The sequence below is a fragment of the Schistosoma haematobium genome, chromosome 3 (genome assembly GCF_000699445.3).
Source record: "Schistosoma haematobium chromosome 3, whole genome shotgun sequence".
Classification (NCBI taxonomy): Eukaryota; Metazoa; Platyhelminthes; class Trematoda; order Strigeidida; family Schistosomatidae; genus Schistosoma; species Schistosoma haematobium.
In genome coordinates, this window is record NC_067198.1 from 30,407,795 (window position 1) to 30,426,321 (window position 18,527).

The following is an 18,527-nucleotide window of genomic DNA, read 5'->3' on the forward strand; positions in this document are numbered from 1 at the left end:
GTGGTCCATTCACCGCCTTTCATAATGGAGTCAATGGATTCAAGACAAGATCAGAAACATCGCTGAAGTAGTTACACTAACTTATGTCACGGCAGTAGTTAATAGAACTGGTTATATATGAAAACTCGTGATATTGAGACAAGAGTAACCAGAAATTATATTAGAGCCGTAATTGCACTAGTATTTTAATAACCATAAAATTATCACAAACACTAAGGGTGTGACAACGTTTTGCCTGAGACGCGTTTGTAATTGTAAAATAACAACCCAATCAAATCAGGGACGCGTAGTTCTGTGATCTGGTGCGGATGAGTGATCAAGTCGGCATCAAAGTTAGAGACTTACAGACCGATTAACTTTGGTGGTAGTTTTACTAGAATTATTTTACTGCGGAATTTTAATGTCACAAACTCGTAATAATTTTTAAGTAGGTCTGAAGTCAAATGTTCTAAAATAGTGTTGTGAGCCAAAATTTGTACGGTATTTTTTGTACTCCGAATATTTTTAGCCCATATGAATAAGATGAATAAGTAGGCATGAATTGTTATGTCATAATTTTTACGGGTTATGATTCCGGGTTATTCTAACACCTGTACTCACGACGACCGATAGGATTGAGTTACTGAACGTAGCGGTTGCGTAGCGAAAATGATTATATAGTCTCATGGATTCCCTTAAATCCGTACAGTTGTTGATTTACTTTCACGATTGGTTCAAACAATGTTCCACGAGCAAGTATATGGTATGATTCCTAATTATACCACGCGTTAGTCTTTTGGTACGAGAATTCAAATTTTGCTTCTCAATTCTTTATCATAAACATATAAATACACGCAGTTTTGTTTAAATACAGCTTTATATGTCTGTGAAGTAGTTTTTATGTTGAAAGCTACCGTACTTTTCGCACGAAATCTGCTTCCCGAAAATCATGCCTCGTGGTCGGAAGGTGAAAGCTCAGATATTACACAGAGGTAAAATAAATAATGTTGTGATATGTAGTTTCAGTCCAGCTAAAACTTTCGTGTTTGACATTTATTTCGTACAGGATAATGAATAGTGAGGTAAAACATGGAGAAGGAAGTTGTCGGTTACGAGGTATAATTAACTGTAAAAAACGGGTGAAAACACATATCACTGAAATAAGAAGACCATTTGATATTTTATACTACCAAACTTTTGTCACCGATGTCTATTCTTCATCGTCTAGCCTAAATTAAAGTGGACTTTGTGTACCTGCAAGTGATACCGTTGTAGCGAGGTGTGGAGTCGCGATTGACTATGAACACCACTTCAAAGGAACGCGTGCCAAATAAATTCATAAAATCCCCCGGAAGCGAAATATCAGAAGGCAGTTAATGGACTAAGTCGAGATATATTTGCTGGCGTTCTCGTGGTATCGAAAGAATACCGAGACCGTGGCAGAATACAAGCTTGGTTACAGAACGCAACCGAATTCGCGCGAGGTATTAATCAAAGTGAGTATAATGGATGTTTTAGCACAGTTGAACAAAGAGTACATTAAACAGTCACTGGTATAATTGGTTATAATAATAATTCTTTTCAATAAACCAATCGTGTTCTCGTGATAAAAGTGAGTCACTACACCGTAAATAATATAATGCACTAAAGAATACCCAAGCTAGACAAAAGAGTCAATTGTTTTTGCAGAGTAACGAAAATTGTTTTGATCAATAGAAATCATTTACTTGCTTAAATCAGTTACCCCTCATAGACCGTAGGAGGACAAGCATGACACTCCAACTTACATTGTATTGGTGTCTCCTTTTCTGTTGCTTCCAGTAGCTATTCATCCTTTTCGATGTCTGCTTCCGATTCCGATACAGTGTATAATTTAGCCCTACACTTCCCTTTTCCCTTCAGGATTGAAAGTTAGCTCACACCTCTTGCTGTGGTTTGGTGATTTCTGTAATGTATGTCCTGTCCACTTCCATCCTCTTCTCCTAATTCATTCTTCAAATGGAAGCTGGTTCATTGTCTCCCACAGTACGTTGTTGTTGATAGTATCCGGTCAACGGATATTGAATATCTTGTATAGACAAATGTTTATAAATACTTGTTCCACTTTGAAGATGTCTGTAATAGTTCTCCAAGCTTCAGCTCCATACAGCAGAGCCGACTTGATGTTCGTATTGAAGATTGTGACTCTGATCTTGGTTGGTAGTTTTGTTTGAGTTCCATATGTTCTTCAATTTTAGGAATGGTTTCCCTACTTTGCGAATCCTTGCCTTGGCGTCTGCATCAGATCCCCCTCATTCATCAATAATACTGATCAGGTACGTGAAATTTTCCATCTCTTTCAGAATTTTTTCATCACGTGTGACTGAATTGGTGTTCTTCGTGTAGTTTTTGAGGATCTTGCTTTTCCCATGTGTACGTTGAGGTGTGCTAATGTAGAGGCTTTTGACTGACTTGCATTTGTTGGTGCGTATAGGATAGGAATCCCAAGTCATCCGCGAACTTGAAACTGTCTAATCGCATGCAAGTGGTCCGTTTTAATCAGTAATTCTCCTCAGATGTAGAGGTCTCCGCAACTTAGTCAATCATCAGAAGAAAGCGAAGAGGGGGAAATAGACAGCCTTGTCGGACTCCGATCCCCACTTGAAATGCGTCTATCAGCTACTCTCCATGCAGAATATTGCAGTGCAGTCCGGTCAGTTGATCTGGAAGCTGAGCGCCTACTAAACCTTTCTCCGGTTGAGCAACACTCTTGCTGAAAATATTTATTGGTACCGATAGTAGTGTGGTGCCTATGTAGATCTCACATTTGTTCAAACCTCCTTTCTTTGGTATCTTTATGATGTGGTCTTCTTTCCAGTATCTCTGTTGGCACTTGTTCTTCCTCTCTAATCTTCCTAAGAAGAATGTGGAGCATATTTGCATTTAGTGCTATGTCTCACTTGATTGCTACGACGTTATAAATTGTCTAGGACGTAAGCAAGTACATGTCACATTGCCGTGGACTATATTCAGTCGTGGTTTGAGAATAACTTAAATTTTCTAGTTAAAGACGATACTACACACGTATTTAATTATATGGCGGATTCAAATTTTAAAATATCCATCGGGATATGACCTTTGTTATCACCAATAGTTGCTTAAGTTTGTTAGTAAAGAAGTAATACATATTCATCCCACATGAAGGGTTTGGTTGTTTCTAACACGTTCACTGATAGATACTAATGTTAATGATAAGAGAAACTTGAGTTATTTCGAACGCACGAACCGAACGAAAGCAGCTTACATGTACGACAACAATACAAAAGGTAAAAGATAACAAAACGTTTCTTGATATTGCCTGAGGTGTGATTTAAACTAATGAACTGAAGTGAGAAGTAAAAATTCTTAAGACACACCAAGTGGATCTATAGTATACAAACAAAATGATCAGATGCCGGTTTAGAGTCTACAATAAGTCTTTTTAATACGTAAACTAGTCCCGGAAGAGGTGTCAAGCCAATGTTTGAAGCCTCATTTGACGATGTATTGAATAATACTTGATGAATATGTATTATTAATCTAGGTTTTATTATTATAATAGACTAAATAAACACTTATTCTCGAGTGTGCAATTCGATGTTTTATAGTTAATTGGAATCATGCTATTAGGTATTTGGTGCCATAAGTAACTAATTACAATTTACACTTTCTGAGTTCTTATGAACATTTTAACAAATAATTACAATAATATGTTCTTAAATTGCTTAATTAGCTTAAAGCATCAAAGCAACACTGTGAAATGGCAAGACTTTAAGATTCAGTTTAATTTTCTTTTTGTTGCACATTATGGAAGATCCAAGGAAAACAGATAATAAGTTCAAATTAAAGATATATCCTCAAGTAAATGACGCTAGTTCTATGAATTTAACTACTGTGAACTTAAAGGGAATTCTATACTTAGAGTTAAGCTAAACCATTTTCAAAGTATTTATTATTTCTGAGTTTTGATTCATTAATTTATATAACAAGAGTGAATAATTAGTTTCGAACTGTTAGTATAAAGTTTGTAAAATAAATAAATTCATATCTTATAAGATTATAATATTCATTGTATAGAATGAAATGTTACTTTGACAAACATTTCTACTCATTTAAATCATAATAAGCATAGGAAATATTGACAAAATTACATTTAAAAATGAAGAATATTTGAGTGAACAATTGTTTTCAATAACTTCATCATCAGACTCTACAATTATAAGTTCATAATTATAGTATTTAACGAAGGTCAAAATAAGGTATGTATTAATGAATTTGACAATGTTACGTATTAAAAAGGTCGTAACAGATGCAAACATTCACCATTTTCTAAGACATAACATCGTCAGATTCATTAATGTATGCCTTATTCTGACCTTTGTTAAATATCACAATAATTATGAACTTGTAACTGTAGAGTCGGATGATTAATTTATTGAAAACAATTGTTCGCTCAAATATTCTTCATTTTCGAATATTTTATGGGGATTTTTAAACTGCTGAAAATTACATTTGTTCAGTTCACTTAAAATTTCAATGAAATTACTAGTGTAGCGGTAAATAAATCCCCAAAATAAATAGTTCTGTAAGTTTTCGACATTGAATGCTGATCACATTAGTTTTAATGGACTCACCTAGCTGAAGGCGCTCGGTCACGCATCCGCACGAGATCACGAGTGGGAGCGCCGTGCTAAACATCCTCTGCAATCGCTAGCCAGATTAGATCAGTCGATTCACGATATATTGATAACCTATTAAATTTATCTTCGAACCTCCTCGCTTCTGTCTTTTGATTTTCACTTGGTGAGTACGATTCATAATAGAGGGTGTTACTGGTTAAAGCGTTGTCAAACTCCGAATACCTGTGGCATCTTCACTAAAAATTTAGTCGCCATAAAATAAAATAGTTTTTCGTTTTGCTTAATCCACAACTATAATCCATTATTATAAGCAAAGATGGATAGTGGCTGGCAGTGGAATCCAAGACGCACGTTTCGTCCCATTTAGGACTCATCAGCTGAATGTACCTGCATCTCAGAGTTGATGTTCACTCTGGGACTCGAACTCAGTACCCTTCGCTTCAGTAGCTAAGTGGATAACGCGATGGCGTTTGAAGCGAATGGTACTGAGTTTGAGTCCCAGAGTGAACATCAACTCTGAGATGCAGGTACATCCAGCTGACGAGCCCCAAATAGGACGAAACGTGCGTCCTGGATTCCACTGCTAGCCACTATCCATTTTTGCTTATAATGCTTGTAAATTAAGGCAATATCGAGGCATACGCACAGTATGCACATATGCCAATAAGAGACTGATCAATTTCAGTCCTAAAACATCAATGGGAAGATTCAAGTAAAACAATATCAAGTGAATTATAATCCATTATGTTTTTGTTTTATTTTTTCATCATCGATGTACTAAACAATTTCACTTATTTACATCATTGTCACTTTTATTCTTCTTAATCCTCAACAGATGAATTTGACCAACATACAAACATGTTTCTTTGTATTTACATTTGAATTATTTTATATTCTCTTGTTTATCTTGATATATACAAATGATCTATTGAAAAGAGATATGAATTATGAATCTTCTATCATTTATAAAATCATGATGATTATAAATGTCAAATTAGAAATTTACATTTTATATATTTATATGTTTTTATGAAAGAACAAGATTTACATCAATTAAATCTACATCAATCAATGTTTGTGACATTTTTTGTTTCTATTTCATATATAATGAAATGAAAAGTTAAATTAAATTATCATTAAAACAATTCTTTTTCTTTTTTGTTTTAACCATTCAATATGATTATTTATAAATGAGAAGTTCAGTTATTTAAGATGAGTGAAGAATCTAAAAACAAACAAACAAACAAATAAAAAAAACAAGAAAAAAACCCCCGTAAAATTCATATATTTTGATTTCATATTTTGAACTTGTTCTCTCATTTTCTTTTTGAGAGTGAGTAGAGTATCATTTGAATAACACGAACTAATAGTTGCCTATGTGGTTATTTATATATTTTTTGAATTATTATATCAGCTTTGAAAATGTGTTAAGGTAAATTGAAGAAACTAATCTGTATAATATCAGTTGAAAGGATTTGGATTTTATTGTTAATACGTATTGTTAGAACTGTGAATGAGTGACCGAATAGTATCTATATTCCCAAGTTGCTTTTACTTAGAATCTTACTTAATGATAGATTCTAGGAGATCATATTAATCATATTTATAATCTGTCATATAAATGTATCTACATTTAACTGATGACGTTACTTCAGGGGTTCATATCTAGTATTCACCATGTCAAACATCACAATCTTATTCACTAGCCAACTGAGTTAAGATAGTTGACACATGTTCAATGCATGTGATACATATACGTTATTACTGTCATTTAAGTAGCAGTTTTAATATTAACTCAGTTGATAAAAGCGTACTGTAACATAAAGATAAATAATTGAGTATATCACATAATAACTCTTTACATACAATTAAGAAACAACTTGTAAAACAGATGATTTGCAATCAATACGTCTTAGCTATGGAATAAACCACGGTTGATATTATCATCCAAAGCTCACAAAATGGTTCATTGGTCAACATAGAAACAGCTAGTGTTTTACTACTCTCCTTAAAATATTCATTTAAATTTACTAAGAGGTAATCACGAATTTTATGCTAGTATAAACCTTAGTAGAATAGTTTACATTTGATGAATAGTCTATAGATCTCATTTTACTAGTTACAACAGCATAAAAATGTTACTAGTGACTATCTGGACTCAGTAGCTAGGTGTTTAGTATTTGAAACGAAGGGTAGTGAGTTCGAGTCTTGAAGTGAACACCAACTCTGGAATTCAGGTAAATCCATCTGACGAGTCAGAAAAATCATCGGTCCTGGATTCCACTTCTAGCCACCAAATATCTCTGTTTATAAAAGAAGTTAAATGAGGTATTCATCTACTGATAACTTCGTAAAGAAGTCACGTGATGTCGCTATAATGCCGAGTGACCTACTAGTTAAATTCTATGATGTCTGTCCCAAGTACTGATAGTCAGGGTTTAATCAAGTAATAAGTTGTTGGAATACACTGTTAAGTAATACAAAATTAGCAACAATCATTTATCAACTGGTACCCTTAACTGTATCACTTCTTTAATGAATATTAGTTTGTGAATAAGTTACCTGTTAGTCAGACAAATTGTCGTAAACTATCTATCTGGATAATAATTATTGATTCCTTTATGCTTATAAGGCACATTATTTATTTCAATCGAACAAGTTTTGAAACTGTAAAATCTCAGAAAAATATCATATCACTTAAGCATGAAACATGATGTAAAGAAAAGAATTATCAGCGGATTCTAAAACGTTTAATATTTAATCAACATGATAAAATAATATTATCATTTGAAAAACGCACTAATAATCTGTTATTAAACCTTTTAATTCATGTACTGGAAAATATTTGCACCATTAGAAAAGCTTCTTTTATACATTAGTTGAATGGTCACACAATAAAGTTACTAATAGCTTCAAGTTAATGACATTTTAAGGTTTTCGTACTTCACTATAAGAAGTCGAAATAGCACATTGTTTATTTAAAGTACTTAAAAACTGAATTCGAAATTGTTATTAACGAATTTCATTTTAAATAAAGGGATATTAAGAGAATAAAAATAAAACTTGACTATGCAAATAATCAAATCAAACAATCTTTCATTAGTAGGTTAATATACGTAATATATAAAATCGTTACAATAATCATTACAGAATACCAAAACACTGTATTTGGTATGTAACGTTTAAAATTTTTCTCCATATCCAATATGAAGAGATGTCAAATGTTAATGATTTCCTTATTTTAATACATGAATAAATGTGACTAATTAGCAACATAATTTTTGACCACTTTTTTAATATTTAATATATAAGTTGTGTTTTTATTTTGAACCGAACACTAACAGATAATTATTTTCAGAAGGGCTTTTGTGGAGATTGTAGTAATTTTAATAGTTGGTATCATGAGTCAATTGAAGCTAGACTACCACGGAAAACTTGGAAGCACTGGACGGCTGTTTCGTTCTATTGTGGTACTCCTCAGAAGTGCTCACCCACGATCCCGTTCGCAGGATTTGAACCCAGGATCTATCATTCACGCACTTGAGAGCTGCAATTGACTCATGATTTTAACTATTGAAATTACTACAATCTCCACAAAACCCCTTCTAATACTAGTCAACATATGCTCACTAGTAACTGGCTTCAAGATGTATATCCTGGAGTTCTAGTGAGAAGCAGTGACCAGTGGAGTTCAACCGGATCTGTTGTGAAATAGTAACTCACTGATGACAATGGTGGATGTGTCACTCAATTTCGTGGATTAGTTGAAGTCTGACATTAACACCGTTGGGTGCCGGTCAGCTCAATGATCTAGTGGCAAAGCGCTCGCGCGCGAGACAGATTGGTCCTTGGTTCGGATCTCACGGGGCGAGATCATGGATGCGCACTGACGAGGAGTCCCATACTAGGACGGAACGACCTTCCAATGCTTCCAAGTTTTCCATGGTGTTCAAGCTTCAACTGACTCATGACCTCAACTATTGCGATAATTATTTCTTCTCTTTAAATATAAATAAGGTTTATAAAATGGTATAAATGAAATTTATTAATCTAGAAAAGTAAATGTCAATTAATGCCAAATTATTTACATTAATAATTAATTAGTATGTTAATAGTATTTGCCAAATTATTTTGTAACCTTTTTCCAGTGTTGATAATATTGAAAAGCTATTTAGTTAAATAGTAACTAAAAATTTAGTTTTCACACAGTTGAATAAAATCAATTTAGATAAATTATCAATTCTTATAAAGTATAAATTCAATAATCTCAATCTGAAAATAAAATGAATTGTGGTGCGTTCTACTTATATTGATATAAGTAGTATGTGACGCGAGTCAGGAATGTAATGTCTAGCAGCAAAAGATGGGGAAGATCAAGAAAGGAAGATCGGGAATAGAAAGTAATTGGTATGGAAATGCAAGAACAACGAAGTTCGAGACAATTATTGAACATTTTGCAAATTAGGTGTTATAGTATGGTTTTTTCTATCTTATCAAGTAACTCTGAAATGTTGTGCTAAATACAATTCGATTGTCCTCACCAGTGTTCTCATTCACTACAGAATAAGTTACTTAAATTATTGATCGATAATACAAATAGGATTGATTTACTCAATGTAGTTACTATGATAAATCTATCTCATTGTTATATAAAATACTAAAGAAATATCCAATAAAATCTGTAAATATACTTTAAAATATGCATCAATTTCTTATGATAATTAATAGATTACCAATCATTGATTGAAATGAAAGTTATACAATAAACTTTTTAATCATTCAATTATATACGCAGGAAATTTTCAATAGAGATGATAAATTATATTAACATTACAATAGTAATTTACTTAAAACAAACTTTAAATTTACGGTCATATCAAATCATTTCTATTAGTTTGGTTAATAATTTAATGGTGAATTTTCTTTTTTTCAATTTTCTTTTTTTCTTTAGTTTCTTTTTTTCTTTATTTTCTCTTTTCTTTTTTAGAACGAAAAGGGGACACTACCAAAGGTTAAAAATTAAAAGTAAAATGACCTAAATTATGTTTATTTGGTCTAATTTTAACTTATTAAGAAATTTTACCCTGTAGCATTAGATTAATTGCTTAAACAACTTCTTTTTATTGAAAAAAAATAATTTCTGAGTAAAAATTTATTTATTATTATTATGAATAATGAATTAATGATTTTATTGATTAACAATATACTCATTGGGTATTTATTGTAAAACTGTGAAATAATACTAATATGTCAGTATAGGGGTTGTGAAGATTATTAAGATTTTGATTGAGATCATGAACCGATTGATGTTTAACCACAGTTGGAAACCTGGAAGCACTGGACAACCGTTTCGTTTTATTGTAGGACTCCTCGGTAGTGAGCACCCAAGATTCCACTCGAGGGATTTGAACCAAGGGCCTTCAGTCTCGCGCGCGAACACTTAACTTACTGGACCACTGAGGTGGAATCCAATGGTGTTAGCGAGACTGAAGGCCGTGGGTTCGTATCCCACGAGTGGGATCGTGGATGCGCACTGTTGAGGAGCCTCACAATAAGACAAAACGGTTGTCCAGTGCTTCCAGGTTAACAACTATGGTTAAACATCAATCGGTTCATGATCTCAGTCAAATACTAATATAATTCATGTTTGATGAGGAAATATAATATAAAACAACAGTATGACAATTTCAGAAACATCCAGCTGATTAGTTTTGAGTAGGACGAGATATACGTCTTGAGTTGTATTCTAGACATCATCCATCTCTGCTTTAAAAATCTAAAGCATATTTAGATAAATCTTAAACTTATTGACAAATACTGGTTTGTTTAAGACATTATCTTTATGATAAAAACATAAAGTATTAACAGAATTATATAATCTGAGAATCGTGTACTTTAGAGAAAGTGAGATTTATGGTTTTAACTATTTGAAGCCAGTGTTAAGTGAAGTTTTACCTGTGAACAAACCTGTTTTTGTTCAAATGTCAATAAATGAATGCTAAATGTGGCTTCCTTAGTTGGTTGATTTGAAAATGATAAGTGTGATTTTCAATTGTCAAAATAAAAGAATGAATGGGCATGAACAATGCTATATTATTTTAAAACTATTTACTATACATAGTTAATTGGTTATGCATATCAAGCATTATTTTATTACTGAGAAACAACATATTTATATTAAACGTATGAATGAGTAGGTTTTGCTGATGACATCTGAAAACGTTGGTTTAATAGAAATCATTAATAAAAACTGTATCAACATCAGCATTTACTATGGTCACCGTTTTAAACAATTACCTAGTGTTAATCATTATTATATTATCAATGAACTTAAGGTTGCATTGACAAATTTGAACAACGTTACAACGACAATATTTACAAAATACAATAAACTCATATTTCTCTGCTTTATCATCATGTACACACAGACTCAGTTTATTTGCTTTAAAATCTCAGTAAACATAATATTTTAAAGAATAGAGATCACACTGGTGAACAGTGAAATTACTCAGAAAGTGACAATGTAATGATATTGTAGTAAATTCTGAAAGAAAACACAGGTTTGTAAATAATCACATGGATACATTCTACAACAAAAGATTTATTAAGAATGTAGTATCGAAAATCAATAAAACTATGAGCTGATATTTATCTATTTTATTTTATTTGAACACATAAATATTGGTACAAAGGGGCAACAAATACATATGTGCCACACAACTCAGTTGATTTGTGTGTTGGGTGGGATACTGTCCGCGTGCTCAGACCAAAGCCGGTGGTTTTCTTAGAGGAACACACACGGAGTCGTCGACCTAAAGGTCTGATCCAAATGACAGTGGAGTAACGTCAGGAGATGCAGTCTCAGGGTATCTTCCGTGTCCACCGATCCGGTTAACGCCCTATTTTTATTAAGGTAGTCAAACTATGAGGAATTCTTTCTTCACTAGAATAAATTCTTTGAAATATCTCTCATAAAACGACTAATTTCATGTGTTTTGTGGATACAGATAAGCTGATAAATAGTGGTGGTGATATATGGCCGGTATTTGCCTACTTTACTTTGGGTTATTCAGCAGAGTGATTTGTATATTGACACCGAATTTAAGCTTTTTCCTGTCCTCTGATGATAAGTGATTTTTGTAAAAAATTTCATTTTTGTTAAAATAAATTAACTTATTAGAGTGTGTATTTGTAGGGAGGATGCAACAATGCAAAACGTTATTGCGTTTTCAGATACTAACGTACTCGTTTCATTATTCATTAATGTTTTGAAGTCCTCCTTACTTTATGATCAAAGCTGTATCATAACAATCCTTGTTGAGATCTGAGATTTTCAAACAAATGCCTTCATATGGAATATATTTTCAGGTTGACTGGGTTGATGTGTACTAGTGATATGCCAGATATATGTTTTGTATTAAAAAGCACTTTGGTACCATATATCAACAGATATTATTCACATTCAGCTGTGAATAAAAGCAAGTAAGAGGCATAGACCATTATAACTAACAATAGATGCATTATCCATGAAACCAGCAAATATTTATCGAGTCATTACAGTATTGTAGCATTTTAAGCTGCGGGTAATTGGTTTGAATATAGACACAAACCACTGAACCTGAATGTATATACATTGAGACAACAAACTCTAAATATGATAAAATCTGATTCATGAATTTCACTAGTGAACTACTATTTAAAATATAACCATAAAAATAGTTTATAACTTTTTGTGCTTGGTGGAAACCAAGTTTAACCGAGTTTAAAACATGCTACTTACAAACATTTGATAAGAATAAATGAAAATATATTCGGAGGTATGATGTATGTCTACATGGTCAGATGAATGACATTTGTAACAAGTGGTCAATTCAGGTATATTTTTATGTCAACAAAGAAAAAGTAAACTAAAAGTTATTATAATGAAATTTCAAATAAATCAAGTTAGATACTAAGTAAATGTTACAGTGTGAGGATTATAAAAAATTTGTCATACGTAGACTTATATGCATTCTCTCAGAATTGTTTGCCAAATGCTATCAAGAAACAATCTTTGTTAGTATAAACTTTGTTTGTTTTTTGAGGTATCAAACTCATTAACTTGAAAATAAAATAGTACTATCTGCACTTTAATTTAAGCTGAATAGTAAGTGTCATTGTGAATTTTTTAATAGATGTTTCTATGACAGTGATTAGACATTCTTTGTTACTATACATACTGAAAAACTTTTTTTGCCAATCAAATAAGTTTATGCATCTGATTTGTTTTGTTTTTCATTAATATTGCATTCTCTGATCATTCATATATTAAATTATCTCTAAGAGATTGCTTGAAAATTGTTGTACACATCAATAGTCACTTGTTTGTTTATTTGAAGACAATCCTTTAGCAATATTAGCAATGAATAATTCATTGTTTACTTATCCATCATTTTTATATTCTTGATATATTTAATATTGCTTTAAAAATCTCTTGCGAATGAATTGACGACTTGACTAACAAATTTCCTATTATAACTTTAAGTATAATAACGTCTATTGTTGTTACACCGCTCATCTGTTACTTTGTTACTAGGTTAAATAATTTTCTTCAAAATCCCCTATTAGCCGACAAATAACTTTTCTCAAATAATTTACGCCTTAACTTATGTAAAAAGTATCTTTAAAATTTCTTTTTTAATAAGTTTGCGAAATCCTACAGTTTTCTTCTTTTGCCATGTTCATTCAATCGATTTGTTCAGGAAATAACTAAGATTTTAATTGAATTTCCTTTTTGTTTCTACGTTTTAATTTCAATATTATTACTGCATTCCTTTAAAAAAAACTAATTAAAAAAGTCTACCGAAATTTTTAAAAGGCTGTTTTAAAAAACACAACTACAGCCCCCAAATATCCTGGTACGACCGAGGGTGTGAAAAGTTAGCTATCCCTCTCAAAATGCTCTCACATGACCACACATTTACAGCCACTGCCAGGAAATTCCTACTCACTGTCTTCTCGTGGCATTACTGTTGTTTAGGAAATTGAGAGGACGAAAAGCGAATGTTCAGAGATTTAACCGGGTTGGTGGATATGAAGGATTCACTTAGGGTAGTTGGAAAACCCTGATTCCAAACCAATGTTTCACATAGGCTACAGGATCCTGAGGGAACGGATGGCGTAGGAACCAATTGTTGGTGACCGGCTACCATGGGATTGCATCTCTTAACTTTGCTCCACTTTCATGCGGATCAGACCTTTAGGTCGACGGCTCCGTGTGTTTCCTTCTAAGAAAACTACCTGCTATGGTCTGTGAATCCGGTCAGTATCACAGCCCACACACAAATCAAGTGAGTTGTGTATTTGTTGCTCCTTTGTACCAATAATTATGTGTTCATATAAATAACTAAACAGCTTATACAATAAATGCGCCTACTTCTCCAGAGTTTTTATTAATATCTTACAACTATAGACTGCACATCGTGTATAACTGGTTATGGTAGAAAAACAAATGTTAATTGTATGCTGAATTAATGCAAACATATTTTGTATTTTATGTTGAAAAAATACTATAACAAATTAATACAAAGGAACCATATATTGAATAAATACCACACCAGAACATAAATGAATGTGGGACTGAATAAACATCAACACTAACTTAAAACATGATCTTGCTTTTTACCGTACACTTTAAGTTAATGATAAGTCTAGATCTATTTACGAATGATGTCTAGCGTAACTTTCACTTCTGAAACTTTTTAAACACTTAATGAATTTATTCAATATAACACACGTGGTTAATAATTAATAGTAATATAGATTCTTGATAAAAAAACTTCTAAAACAGAATATTTGAGTGAACCGTTTTTTCCACTAGCCAAATAAATAAATAACAAATTCAGTTGGTGTTGTTTACTTGAATCTTCCCATTGATGTTTAGGACTGTGATTGATTAATCTCTTATTGACATATGTGCATAAAATACTCAGTAGCTAAATGGATAATACGATGGGGTTTTAAGCGAACGGTACTGGGTTCGAGTCACATAGTGAATATTAACTCTGATATGCAGGTACATCCAGCTGACAAGTCTGAAATAGGACGAAACGCGCATCCTGGATTCCACTGCTAGCCACTATCCATCTTTGCTTATAAATAATAAATGCTTTTACTTCAACCTAAAAGATTAACTTGCAAAACAGTAATAGTTTTGAAACTCCATTTAGTGAAATTTCATTAATTTTTTTATTTATTGCAAGTATTTTAGTAAGTTTCATATTTGCAATATTCATCGCATATTTAAACGAGAAGTCATTTAACCAAAAAAATTCAACTGGACTATTCAACTTGACAATTAAAAGTTCAAGTATTTTATAAAAGAAACACTTCAAGATAACTAAAATAAAAGAATGTAAAAAATAAAACGACTTTAAAACTATGATTAAAACGGTTGTAAGTGCAAGTATAAATGATTGACAAAAAAACCTAAAATATTTCAAAAGAAGATTGAATTTAAAAATGGATAGATTTATGCAGGAATTAAGTCATATCTTGTCGCTATGATCTCTCATAAAATGTCAGGGACAAATTAGTGACTATGGAAACGAGATAAGCGGAGTCGTATTCGTTTTTGGTCACGAAGCCTATCGTAGTTTTTATCGTTAGGGGAAGATGCACTCTATCTCGTTTGTTACGAAACCGTACTAAGGCATGATAAAAATACCTATACATATGATTATTTATGACGGCGAGTGAGACTGAATTACATGTGACAAACAACAGTGTATCCTTGATAGACCAGCTCTAAACTTTATGTTCTGACATACAGTGCTAAGGGAATAGAATATTAACCTTAGTAATTGAATAATGTTTATGTGTAGTGAATGATGCAGCATTCAGTCATACATGTGAACGAATAGATAAGATGAACACAGTCGGCTATTATTATTATTATTACTATTATCATCAGCTTTATTCAATATTATATTTTTGTTACAATATAGAATTCTCAGCGTATAGTAGTTCAACAAGTTTCCGTTTCTTTCTTCTTGGTCGGTCCTGGCGATAAATACTGAGTGATAGCCAGTTAGATGTTAGCAGTTCAGTAAATGAACATCTGAATAATGTGCATTCTTTTCGCTGTATATTCCCAGCAACCACATTGGCTCTTACTGAGTCTTTTGTAACTTTGACAACGAAAGGTTGTACACTTTTCAGAAACGCAGCAGAATACATCATGCGATTAATAAACATATTGATATATTAAAACAAACAAAATTAGATAACTTGTTGAAATATCTGGATGGCAGGAACAGGTAGCCCAGATGCTCAAGCAGGCCGCTAGTAGTACGGCATTGAATACTTGATGTGTGCATAGACATTAAGGTAAGGATCATCGACTGAACGAGAAATGGCTGAAGTTCGGTTTATAATGTCGTTGGAAAAATAGAAAAACAACGATTACTGAGTACAAATGTGATGAATGAACATTAGTTGCATCTTGAGGACATAAGTTCTTACTATCAGATGCATGACCTCAAACTTAACTTTATGATAGAGTTGTTCATCGTTGCCAGAGTTGGGGTCGTCGCGACTATACCGTTATCAGCGTGTAGGAGGTTTGCTTGACTGCTTAGACAGACGATTCGTGTGCATGCTCGTGTCGCTAAACCTCCAATTCACTTAGCAGGTTGCAGGTTGTTCGAGCAACTAGTGAAGACATCAGAAATATATGACATACGATAGCTATAAATACATAAAAATGAACGATAATAACTAAGCCATTGATGCGATAAATGATCCAGAACAAAATAAAAATGATATCTCCTAGTAAAAGGCTTATTAGAACTAAAGGCGTCCACAGACATTTATTCATGTTACAATAAAAATTTAATTGCTTTTCACAAAAATTTATACTAATTCCGAAACCTTTTTAAAGCAAATATTGAAATTTACGTTTTATGTTTGCTGAATCAAGTTATGAAAAAGTATATCATGATGTTATACGTGACTTGACGGTTTTGTTTTGACAGATTTAAAGTTAATTTACGAAATCAGATGAGCATCATTTTACCAGTGAAAATAAATGAAATCATATGTAGCAAAATACTCAAATCGTTAGTTCATATTAATGATACTGAGTTGTCAAGCTGAAGTTTATTTGTCGTGAAACTAAAACGATTACGTAAGCAAAATTATATTCCATTACCACTTTGATATTTAAATGTTTTTTTCTACTGTTTTGTCATTAAAAAAAGACATATTTCATATTGTTATATCCTAGTGAAATCTATGAATGGACTATTATATATATATATATATATATATATATATATATATATATGTATATGTATATTCCTACTTTATAACTGTTCAGTAACTAGATTATGCATATCTATATTCCTCTTATTATAAGCTATATTTTGACCGATAGATCATTATTATATGGTTTACTATTCTTGAATTATACTTACTTTATTGACTACAGTCTCCCATGTTCACAGCTACTTCTTGGTTTGAGCTTGTATAAATGTTATTTCCTATTTTATGGTGTGATGTTGTCCGTCTGACTGGTATATAAGCCGAGTATGTTTGAAATAAATGATTCGCATAGTGGAAGCTGGTATCTGTGTTCTGGACTGAACTAGACGGGCTATGAATCACTCTATGGACTCTAGATTTCGCTACAGTCTATTGTTTTACGATACGCTCTAATTCATAGACTAACCTAACAAATGTTTGCAATTAAATTAGAGTAATATCAGAGTAGTAGTCATTTGGATAGTGTGCCTGTTATAAATACCCATTTTGGAAGGAATATTTAGTTCATTTTTCTTTGAATATGTACTGAATTTCTTATATTTCAGAGTAGAAACGCCATAGAATATTTGCAAATAAACGATTATCAAAAATATGCGAATCTGAACTTTCCATTTAGTTATATTGAACTGTTTTTTCCCAATTTTTTCATACAACACATCAATTTAAATGATACGAATGGCATATGAATGACCTCACTTGCAATTTGTGTAATATGTATTCACAGTTGATTGGTCACTCATTAGTGATCACTGCCATGTATGTCAATTCCAACCTAGTAATGGTCGAATTCTACTGATCAAGTAGAGATGTGGTCACTAGTTTAAGTGGCTGGACACTGAGTGCAACATTTGAATAATAAAGTGGTTGCTGGAGTTAGCCGATAAGAAGTCTTGGATCTAGGTTTCGTGTTATCTGGTACTCGTCAGCAAGGTACACCTGTACTCTTAAATAGATGATACTGCTTGGTGGGTTCTACAGCGTGTCGCCCGGGTACAGTTTTATTTAAGTTATATATGTGTGTATACAATAGAGACAGCAATGAACTTTGAATGTCGGAATTATCTGGATCTAGATTTGCATACTTGACTGTTCTTTCTCATAAGAAAATATCTGATGAAAGCATACCGTGCAGTTGATCTCAAACAACTCTCACGTTGTTCTAAGAAAATGTCAGGTGACCGGAATTACAGGAATTATGAACCTCTTTTATTAGTGCCAAAACGATTTGGTCCCAACTAAATTGTACTCTAATTATTTTTAGTTTACTCTTCATGCCTCAGATAGTGGGACAAATGGCAATTCATTCTTTGATATTGCCTTCCTTCGTATTTATATTTTCAATTAACAATTTTTTTGACATTATATCATCTACATTAGGTTTATGTAGATTTTATTTTCAAGCAAATGACTTGTTAGAATACCTAAAATTTCCTGTGCGGATATATCATGTTTTTTTTACATAAGCTTTGTTTACTTGTCCCTGCCCAAGTTAAAATCAAACTTTAAATGTTTTGCATAATTAGTTATTCTGTTTCTGTAAAAACAATAAGGGTCATTGTAGAAGAGAAAGATTGTGACTGGTTGTGG